Source organism: Stegodyphus dumicola, chromosome 12 (assembly GCF_044657685.1).
Source record: "Stegodyphus dumicola isolate Sdum_Otavi_A_Nest chromosome 12, ASM4465768v1".
NCBI classification, from domain to species: Eukaryota; Metazoa; Arthropoda; class Arachnida; order Araneae; family Eresidae; genus Stegodyphus; species Stegodyphus dumicola.
Window position 1 is genome coordinate 21,115,639 of NC_140779.1, and position 12,120 is coordinate 21,127,758.

The 12,120-nt window shown below is 36.2% G+C and overlaps 1 non-coding gene across 1 annotated transcript; it reads left to right on the plus strand.

Moving 5' to 3' along the window:
- Positions 1-1,349: 1,349 nt before the first annotated feature.
- Positions 1,350-1,422, plus strand: TRNAT-CGU (transfer RNA threonine (anticodon CGU)). The gene has a single exon. It is a non-coding gene; the product is annotated as a tRNA-Thr (tRNA).
- The last annotated feature ends 10,698 nt before the right edge of the window (positions 1,423-12,120 follow it).

The window sequence follows — 12,120 nt, forward strand, 5'->3', positions numbered from 1 at the left end:
GTTCGTGCATTATGTGTCATCAAATTACGAAATGAGCTAACGGTGCAAGACAATACAGACAAAGATCATATTTTAATATCTCGCTGAAATTTGTAGCCGTCTTGTCATCTACGGTTTTTATGTCTGCCTGAGCCATTGCTGAAAGCTGAAATTTCTAACTTCTTTTGGTTCATGGGTAGATATAAGACAATATATTTGGTTGATTACACCGGTATATACATTCTGTCTTGCAGTTTTTCGACAACATTTAAAACATTTTTCAATGCTGTCTTGAACCTGCATGCTCTTTTGGAATAAGTCATATTTTCAGAAAGTTTTGCATTTAAAGAAATCGTCCTGTACGAATTATAAAAGATTTAAGGATTTAAAAAATAATCAGACTGCAAATGACAACTACCTTAATATAAATACTACGTATAACAAAAACGTGAATCTTTTTGAATCAATGAAGGATGTGTTTAACTATGATATTAAGATTAAACAGCAAATTATGTCCATTTCTCCATTAATACACAAGGCATAAGAGTATAAGGTATTTCTCCCGCCTTCTTAGCATGCCTTCGTGGTGTAATGGTCAGCACGCTCGGGTCGTATTCGAGAGGTCCGTGGTTCGAGTCTCTGTTCGGGTGTACTGTAGAGACATTATGTATTTTTTGAAAGTAGGAGAGACGAAGAATGAGTAATGCCCTCGCCGGATCCCAAACCACTGACCTCTCGAATACGCGCCGAGCGTGCTGACCGCTACACCACGAAGGCATGCTAAGAAGGCGGGGGAAATACCTTGTACAGTCATAGCAAAAAATTTCGTGCATCATATATCAACGAAGATATCCATTTTGACTACTCTCGGATCCATCCGAAAGATCTTTTTGAGTGATATCTGTATGTACGGACAGAATATAGGTCTTTTTTTCCCCCAAAACCAATTAAAAAAAACCTGATGTGTACAACACAGGACTTCCTTGTACGGAATATTAAATTATAGGCATTTTTTCTTGCATATCATTTAAACTTATTGGACTGAATTAAATCCACTTCGTCAATAGCGCATAAAACACAATACAATAAACGCATTCTTTAAAATTCACTATATTTGTCTACCATAGCGACACTCTGGCGCTAGGTTCACTTAACAGCGTTACATTTCGTTCATTTTATAACTCAGAATGCACAAAATTTATACCATCTGAAGAATTATCTGATCGTTGCCACATGTTCTATTAAAATACTTGTTAGTGTTCATTACAAGAATATTTAAAAAGTAAAATGTGTGTTAAGGTTCTGTAACAGCTCTGAAATTTATGATTCCGAACTTACTTTAAAAGGTATTTTTTCCTCCTTCTTAGCATGCCTTCGTGGTGTAGTGGTCAGCATGCTCGACGCGTATTCGAGAGGTCCGTGGTTCGAGTCCCGGCGAGGGCATTGCTCATTTTCATGTCTCCTGCTTCAAAAATCCTAATGAATCTGCAGTGGCGATTGAACTAAAAGAAGGTGGTGGATGATGATGCTTCACCACCAAGATTTGGCGATTGGGTCTTCTAAACCCCAAGGGGGAGTATATAAAGTATTTTCTTCCTCCTTTCTGCATGCCCTCGTGATGTAACGGTTGGCAGACTCAGCGCATATCGAGAAGTCCACGTTCGCGTTCCAGCGAAGGCATTGCTCATTTTTTATGTTTTTTGCTTAAAAAAAATCTTAATAACTCTACATGGTATTTCTAATGATATATTGATATCATTTTATGACGCTGCATTCAGGAATGAATTATTTTGAAACTGAAGACCGTTTGATTTAGAATTTAAAAACTCACTTAACATTTTCAAGCAGATTTTTAAGGAAACCCCTAATGTGATGTATAACTGCATTTTGATTACGATAGTTAATACGAGTATAATTATAAGAATCTTAGTGTCTATATAAGATGATTGTTTCTTTTGACAATTAGGAGCAATCTGGGAACTGGATGCAGTGTAAACAAAAGTCATCGAAGATACCATGTTTGAGGAAAACAAACCCGAATCTATATGACTGCAATTATTAATAATTGCAGTCATATAGATTGGGGTTAATCGTCATAGAGTTTAAATATCCATGCGCAGGATTTTTTTTTTCAGAAATGTATTTTGCTGGAACTTGTTTTATAAAAAATGGAATGCCTTTTGGATATCAAATTATTTTTATCTTAATAGCACTGTACAATACACTCATGTCCATAAATTAAGGATAATTCATAATCACACAGAAATCGAACTCTAAAGTAAAAATTTCCCATGTAGAATGATCGCACACATCTTCATGAATGATATGCAAATTGCAGGAAGCCATCAAATGATGCCGACAGTTCGTCACAATGATGAGAGTATAAGAGAAGTGTGCGTAAGGAATGGTAGCAAAGAAGTAAAATTGTTCACAAGTGTTCTGTAAGTCGCTCAGTGCGACAGCCAAATAGTTATGACACAGAGGACGCATATGGAAGATTTCTTACATGGTAAAATTATCAGCCACTTGGAATGTGGACGTACTCAGATGGAAGAATACACGGAACTTGAAATAGCCCAAAGTGGCTTTGACAACGATTCCAAAATGATGGAAAAGTCAGCAGACGTTACAGTGCAGATTGCCTCCGAGTTACAACGCCAAATTACGACCGGTATTTGGCAGTAACTGCCAAAAGAAGCAGACGGAGCACAGCATCAGACTTGCCTCCTCAGCTATCTTTAGCCACGGGTACAACAACAAGATTTTGGCTTCCCTGCCTCTTGAACTTAATCAAACTACAGGTCCACTCACCCTTTGGGCACATCGTGGAGGTAAACCTCCACTATTACCCTTCCAAGGGAGCGGCGCACCACCTGGATAAGACACCAGGCAGCACCGGTCGTCTAGATGCTCCTACCAGTCGCATGGGCGAGCCCGTCGCAGTGGGCCATTACCCAGCAAACCGAGGGGAACTAGCCCTCCGGCTACGGTTCCACACCGCTCAGGACATGCCAGTCCCCGAAGGCGGCCAATAAGGCCTTTCCCAGGGGCTTCAGAACCACCAAGTTCATAAATTTTATCCCCCGTGGCCGAGACGGCCTAGGTACAGATCCTAGCCAATAGCTTTGCAGAGTTCTGTACGTCGACCCCTGGGGAGGGGTACTCACGGGTACGACAGTTTCAAGGCAAACCGTGTACAGAGGTTTGGGACAGACTGGTCTATATCCTAGCAGACCTCTCAGATATGTTCCGCTCACGGCAAATCACTGTCTTCAGCAGTTAGCGTGGAGAAGAGAACATGCAATGTAGAGATCGTCACAGTGGGCTTGTGTGATGTTTTCCGACGAGTCCAGGTTTAGTTGCAGTCCGATTCACGTTGGGCTTTCATATAGAGAACTTTTTTCATATTCTCACCTGACTGGAATTCGATAGAGCGTGTGTGGGACATGCTTGGCCGACGAATTGCAGTCCGTCAACCTCCTCCTACATGTGTACCGGAACTTCGAAGAGGATTGCTTGTTAAGTGGAGTAATCTTCTCCAAGATCAGCTCCATAATTTGATACTCAGCATGCCTAGGTGTTGTAAAGACTGCATTTCTTCGTCTGGGAGTCATAGTATGTATTAACCATCATACCAACCAAGTAATGTTAAGTTTTTGCATGGTAGATATTTTTTGTAATTACTCCCGGGAGCAAAAATCATAGTTTTTTTAATGGCATCATACATACACCATCTTTGTTATTCTTTATCTTTTGTTTAATAAATGGGCTTTATGAATAAGTCACTTGTGTTTTGTTTCTGAAACTTTATGTGCCGGAGTTGGCATTATCCTTTATTTATGGACATGAGTGTATTTACATTTATTTACATTTAACAAAATGTCCTTGTAAGATAACGTTTTTATAATATGCTTTTCGAACAGCACCTCAATTTCATCACTTAAAAAACAGTTATATTTGCCCGTGGAGAATAATTTTAATTTTACAATAAACGGTATTATTATAAAAATATTTCTTATCTGCATTCCACCAAGAGATGGCTCTGTATGTCCCTCAGCAGCAATTTTATCGATCCACGCTCAGCTCAGGAGGAGGGAAATTTACGGCAAATGTCTGCCATCTACGGCTAGCTTTAATAGCACAGTTATTTTGCCACGCAGATGACATTGACTCTATATATTTCCCGGTGACAAAGATCATTTGTTACTTAACCACTTTAGTGTCATTTCCGAGCGCATTGCTGTCACTTCTTATATGACAACTTCTCAGCTTTTAAAACTAGAGTAGTCATGCAGAATAGAATGGCCGTCAAAAGTAATGGCACTGATATGTTTTTTCTTAGCAGTCAATTGAGAAATTTTCTCCAGAGGTACTGCTGCTGTTGAATATTAATTTTAAACAGAAAAATATTCCTAGCTGCAGAAGCAGCAAAACGTATCTCCTGCCTGTAGGTTTATGATAATAATTGCAAACTGTGGTACTGTGTCATTGTCTCTTAAAACTGCTAATCGTTTGCAAGATGTCATAATAGTTAATTTAATGTATTCTGTTTTTTGAAAACAAAATTCATATTGTGAATGTTTTTTAGTCCAAAGGGGCTTTGTCCCCGAAGGACTATTGTTTTCATGTTGCGATTTTGCGTTGAATCACTATAAACGGCGACTCACTTTTCAAAACTGTTGCCAACAAATGTTCAAGTCCTAAATTATATTTGAAGAAATTAAATAATGGAGAATCTGCATAAATGTGTGTATATTTCTCGCATTGGGATAAAACAATGGTACATAGAGCCATCGAATTTTGAATGACGTAATCCTATTGCGAACGTGGGCATGTGGAAGACCAAATTTGAAATTTGGAATTTGTTTTATGATCGATTTCATATTTTGTAAAACTTTAACGAATTTTTGATTAACTAACTCAAGGATTTCAAAACGAGCAATGGCAAAGTTGTACAGAAAAAAAAAAAAAAAAAAAAAAAAAAAAAACATTTTTATCTCCATCGCGTGAGACTGTGTATCGGAAATTTTAAAGATAGACTCATTTTAAAATTATTTTGAGACATTGCTATTGAACTGAATTTTATAGCTTAAGTGCAAAGAACATGATATTTAATAAATAAAAGTAACACACAAAACGTTAAAAAACGCCTCTTTGGACGTAATTTAAAATCTGAAATCTTTCTGATTAAATTTTTTTTTTCAATTTTTTAGTCCAAAGGAGCTTTGTTCCTGAAGGACTATTTCTTTCGTTTTGAGATTTTTCGTTGAATCACTATAAATGTCCGTTTCACTTTTCAAACTGTTGCCTGACGTAACCCTTCTGCGAATATGGGCATGTAAAAGCCCAAATTTGAAATTTGGAATTTGTTTTATGATCGATTTCATATTTTGTAAAACTTTAACGAATTTTTGATTAAGAAATTCAAGGATTTCAAAGCGAGCAATGGCAACACTCTACGAAAAAAAAAAATTTTTTTTATCTTCAGCGCGTGAGACTGTGTATCGGAAATTCTAAAGATAGGCTCACTTTAAAATTATTTTGCAACATTGCTATTTTTTTTTTCCTTTGAGAACATACAGACTCCCCGTGCACCACATATGTACAACACGGGGCTTACAGAAGTAAGTTAACTAGAACATCAAAGGTTACATGTATAAATAAACATTAAAAATTACATGCATAAATAGAGCGAACAAAAGCAGAGAACAGCAGTCTGGACTTCACGAAAACAGATAAGTTCACTGGCCAAGTCACTCCGAACATTTTCAAATCGTTCTGTAAGCATAATCTAGGGCCATCAAATGTAGGGCACGAGAAAATCAAATGTTCCACATCCTGAGGAACTCTTTTTGAACATTCACATAAATTGTTTGATCGTAGATTAAAACGAAACAGATAACTTGCAAATTTACCGTGACCAGATAAAAACTGAAACACTTTAAAATTTAACGAGAGGAAAAACTCGGAATTCAGTCTATGGTAAATAGAAGGAAGGAACTTTTTGGTGACTTCAGCATTACAAGATGAAATGTATTCCTCATTCCACATAGCAACATTGCTATTGAACTGAATTTTATGGTATGATATTTAATAAATAAAGGTAACACACAAAACGCTAAAAAACTCTCCTCTGGACGTAATTTAAAATCTAAAACCTTTCAGATTCTTTTATTGCATATGTATTGGACAACAGAAGATAAAAATCCATTTAAGATCCTCTGGTTGTATAGAATATAAAAAAGTCAACTTTACTATAGAATAGCACAGCTTTTTTCAATTATGTAGGCTTCATAAAGCTATGGCTTTATAAAGCTTCAAAAAAAAAAAAAAAAAAACGCTTTATAAAGTAGACCGCATGTTTGCATGGTTTTAAATGTTTGCAGAAATGGGTTAGGTACTTGGTATTATGTGATCATAGCATTTTACTGTGAATGACCTATACATTTGGTATAATGTATAATCTCCAACTAAAAAGACACTCTAAACTGCTTTTAGTAGATGAGCTTCCCATGACTTATAATCTGTATTGCAGGGACTGTTGGCAGATTTGTTAGATATTTTGCTTTGCTACAGTAGAAAAATTACCTGCTTGAAAATGTTTTTTGAATTTTTTTTAACCTGCTTGAAAACGTTTCACTACAACTCTATTTTTGAAGGTGTAAATTATCATCTGCTCTTTGATAATTTTATTTTCATGCAAAATGGCGCTTTAAAAGAAGCAATGGACGGAACGGTACAGGTCAGTTCGACGCCAACGTTTCGACACCAACGGTTCGACGCCAGCGTTTCGACGCGTGGTCAATTCGACACGAGGTCGTTTCGACGCCATACATTTTTTGCTTTTTTTTAGACACCATACTTTTCGTATTTTTATTTATTTTTAGAATAAGTTTACATCATCATTCAAATAAATTTGGTGTCATCATCATTTGGTGTTTCACACCCCACGTTATGAGAATTTATGGATGGTCTCAGGCGTGTTCAAAAATCAATTGATCAATGTTATGAACAATTTGTACGTGGAGATGAACCGCCGCACAAGCGGAATAGGTATCCGCTAGCTGATATGGGAATTAAAGTAATAGTTGAAGATTTTGAAAATCGAGAAATAATGGAATACCTGAAAGGTGTGGCGCATAATTTTGCAATGGATTAGTACTATAATAACAGTTCTGTGATGTAATCTTATTTATCTTTAATCTTATTTATGTGTAATCTTATTTATCTGCAATATAATATAACTACTTTGTAACCATATGTTTATTTACCATTTGTGTATTTTGCCTTTTTGATGCTGTTTTGTTAAATAAATAAATAAAAAACAACCTCCCACATATCCGGGGGCCTTGACGTTGGCGATTGGGCTTCTCACTACTCTGGGACACAAACAAAAATCTAGAACACTTTCACACATATACACACATATATTTATTTCAAATATGCATGCAAACAATCGCTAATTCAATAAATAAAAATCAGTCATATTACTTATTTATATTACTTCATATTTATTCTAAAAAAAAATAAAAATACTAAAAAAAATTATGGCGTCGATCTGCCTCTGCGTCGAAACGTACGGCGTCGAACTGCCCCGGCGTCGAAACGTTGGCGTCGAACCGTCGGCGTCGAAACGACTTGCTTCGGGACGGAAGGCTATGTTCGTGCCCTTTCCGAAGAAAATTATTCGTATCTGGTTGCTAAAAAATGTTATGAAAGCCATGATGTTTCAGTATCTAAAGCAACGATAGATAATATTCTCAATAAGAAAAGAAAAAAGTGTCAAAGTTTGGCTTCAAGAAGAAAAATTGCTCAAAATACATATGCAAGAAAAAAACGAAACATTTGGAATGTTACAAAAATAAGAACTTTAACATTAAAAGAAAGTCTTGGAAGTCATAGGACAGTTGTGTAATCATTAAAACGCTCAGTGTCCACTGTAAGCAAAGTGATTAATGCACATTTGAATTTTAAAAAGGCGAAGGAAAGTAATGTGCATCTACCTTCTTCACGATATATCGCCGAAAACAGAACACGCTGCAGAATTATCTATGAGAAACAATTATTCGAATAAAAATGGAAAAGTGTCCTCAGAGTAGACGAATCTTGGATGTTCTTAAATCACTGCAGTAAAAAGAGATTTGTTTATCTGCATCAGAGAGAAAAAAAAATCTTGGAACATGACTGTAGTGTTTCCCATAGTTCAATTGAGCAATAATTTAAATTTTCGTTATCTTTTCTGAACTCCTCAATCTCCCCTCGCATTTCCTCGCCAGGATTCAAATTTAAAGTTAAGTGAAATGAGTATTTAAAAGAATGAATCTTGTAGTTTATTCAGAGCATGTTTCCGTGAGCCAGCGTACATTTACGTGTCTGACCTTGCTGTTACGCCTTTTCAGCCATTTAAATAATTATCACCTCGGGTAGGTTTTCAGAGTCAAGCTAGTTAGACGTAATTTAAAGTGCTAGTTTAGTACCGCTCTTTCGCCTTGAAATAACTGTATAAGTTCCACCGCAATCTGTCGGTATTATTGTAAAGCACGAAGTAAGTGCCTTTCTGTTCATAGTTGAAAATAGATAATAAAGGGTTATTTTTACCTATTATCATTTACGTCTGTGCGAGAAGTCGCAAGGTTCTTAGTAGGATCTCGTAGAGTTTATATGGCCAAAGAGAGTACGATCCCAGAAAAGAATCTAAAGAAAGTTTTTCAAAGGGATTTGTGATTGTTGCTGGTTTTTGATATAACGACAGAAAACTGTTAAGATCAATTTCGTATATTATCAGGGACATATTTCATACCCAGTTTTCAAATATGAAACGCCTATTCTTTACCCACAGTGCCATCTTTCAGTAGAACTGCATTAAGACAAAACAAGCAGCCTCACGTCAAAATCCACTGTTAATTTCCTGGAAAAAAAGAGGAAAAAGAAACGGATATCGAAACCATACCCTTCACTTATATCTCTACTGAATCTTCTGATGTATAAATTCATGGGTTTTTTTTACGCTTTTGGACAGTTAAAAAGTGGATTGTCAATACGTTGACATACAACCCTCCTTGGACTTTGGGAAGCTCTTCAAGAGGAATGGGAAAAAATACCTCTTCCGCTACTAAAAATAGGCTTTATTAATTACTGTGCGAGAAGATACTGGAGAATAAGGGTTATCAAAAGGAACATTTAAAAAACAAAACTTTTAGATAAAATATCTCTGTAAATACAATGAAAATCGTCTAAAAAATGTACGAACAGCCTTAGTGATTCAGTTTAAATCTTAGACCATAACAAAAAGTATACTAATTGACGAAAAATGATATAACTGCCCTGACAAAAAGATGTAGTGAATCATCAGGATTAGAACATTTAACATACAGTGAAAGACATTTTTCAAGGAAAAAAGTAAAATTTCAGTACTCTTAGTGAACATACACTCTCTTTTAACTTATAACAGATTTTTATCAACAACTATTTTTATTTTGCAGTTTTTCTGAAAAGTATTTTGCTGCTGTTTATTTTCAATGTTATAGAAATAATAATTGACATTAATTTACAGAGTTATTTCATGAGTTTTTATTTCTGTATAAACAACCTAAGTATTCACCAGACTCTTTAAGACATAGCAGGTTACAGAAAACAAAGTATAGCAGTAACTCAAATTAGCCATTGCAGTCTCTTTTTAATTTATCTTATGTTGTTGCAGTGATCCAACCTGAAAGAAGGAATAATTACTATTTCCATTTTCCGTTGCTAATTAGTGCAGTTTTGACGTTGCTGTTTACATAGGAGCAGAGGTGACTGACGTTAATGTTTTCTTTTCGGCTCGAAATTTCAGACATTGTTTTTGTTTCACTACAGCTTCAGTTGGATTTTGCTGTCATATCCGGCTTATTGATGTTTTCTTAATCGCTGCGTCCAAAGCATTTCCCCATTATTGCAAACAGGAACAAAAGACATAAATGCAAGTACTTCACTGAGAGATACAATGTTATTAATTAATTATGCCGTTGATTGATGGTAAAGTTGTAGTTCAAACAGAGGATATACTTAAAATGTTTTATTTTACGTTTGGCATTATTTGAACTTATAGCATTTTTAGAACTGACGTTAATTTCCTGCATTTATACTGTATCTTCAAAGAAAATTGAAGAATATCTAAGCTACTTCGGTACAAATGAAGAAATACATAGCAAGTTTAAGTAATATATAATTAACCGAAAATGATATGCAGAAATGATTTGATAAATATTATTTACTTCTTCAATGAATATTATTCCTAATTTTTGAAAAGCATTGTGTGAGGTTAAGTGGAGATTCATGCAGTCTTGCTGTATTTCTATGCACTATCGGGAATTTTACTGTAGTCTTCCACTCGCTGTTTTGCTTAACTAATGATAGTGTTACGTTTTTCTTTTGTGACACCTGTTGTTACGCTATTTTCTTCCTTTACGTTCGTACGGGGTGCGTGGATTTGGAGCAAATTACGACGACACTTGATGAAGTATCGAAACACACTTTATTTAGCCAATGTTAATCAGGACAGCTGCAATAACACTTTTTATAGTCGTCGGAGATCTACTATAAACACGTTGGAACGATCAGTGACACAGCCTTCACACTGTCAGGCAATAACGGTAGAGACAGCTTCACCGCAAAGCACCAGAGTACAGCTTCCGACTCTGTTTGGTCGTACTCGGAACTCCACGTACTCTCGAGACTCTCCACGTGATGCACTCGGCGATACACAAGAGTATAGCTCTCGGCTCCGCACAGTCTAAAACAAAACTCGACGATGCACTAATTCGCGATGCACTAAAAGATTCTTTCGATGCACTCGGCGCTAGACTTCGAGACACTCGCTCAATGACTATCAGCTCGCTAGAAAAGGCACACACACTAACTGACTGCGGACCAGCAGAGTTTATATAGCTTTCGGCTTGTGTTCGGGAACATTCTGGGCTAAGCCGGTAAGAATTCGTTCCAGAAGGTTCTCCAACCGTCCATGGTATATCGCCAATTTTGTCACCAAATGGGCGATTTCTCGCCAAATGTGGCAACCCTGCCCTCCTTTGTCATTTTATGGTAACCCTAAAACTGCTTTGCGGGGAAGCCATCTTACCGCGCCTGTACATTTCGTAACAATATATTAAACTATATGTATAACATCATAATTCTAGCAGCCCAGATGGTATAATGGTTAGGTAGGTCTAGTGCGGTACTGAAGGGTCCAGGTTCGAATCCCGGAGAAGGCATGGATGTTTGTAAATGTATAGTGTCTGTGCGGCATGGAGGCACTCTAAATATGCGACAAGTCTTATCGAGATGTCCTGGTAGAAGAGGGTAGGAGACACTCGCACCTGCCCTCCACGGGATGCTTTCCATCAAAAACTGGGGGGGGGGGAGGTGGAATTGGGTGAAATCGTACTGTCAGCTATATAGTGCCCAAGGCTCTGGCCAACGACAGACGCAATCTTGCTCTCCTAGCCACGATGAAGTTTGTGGGCTGATGTTACTGCCAGACAAGTGAGATAAATTACAATACAACACACAGTATGATCCTATAATTCTTCATCACTTTTCTACGAACAATGATAATAAAATTAAGATTCATTAATTTCTTTACTAATAGATGAAACGTTTACTGATTTATTAAAGGCAGCTAATACTATTGAATGGGAGGTAGTAGTATATTTAAGTAATGATTATACAGTAAAAAAAAAAAAAAAAAAACTTCTTAAGTAGATTTTTGTAAATATTATTATTTATAACAATATTTTTGTAAATATTATTATTTACAAAAATGTTGTAAAGCTACTGAGCTGTGTAAAAATCTACTGGTCCGCATGAATTGAAAGAAATTCACTAAACACAACGAACCAATATGAGATATGCATTTCAAACATATTACAATCAACCCTATTTTTAAACGAATTATTACTGCTGATGAAAAATGGATCATCTACAATAACATTAATTGAAAATTGCCATGGTCCAAGTATGATAAATCAGCACAAATCATACCTAAATTTAAACTGCATCATAAAAAGATCATGCTTCCAATCTGGTATGATTACAAAGGTGTGTATTTTGAGTTGCCTCCAAGCAACCAAATGATCAATTCATATGTTTACTGCCAACAACTTA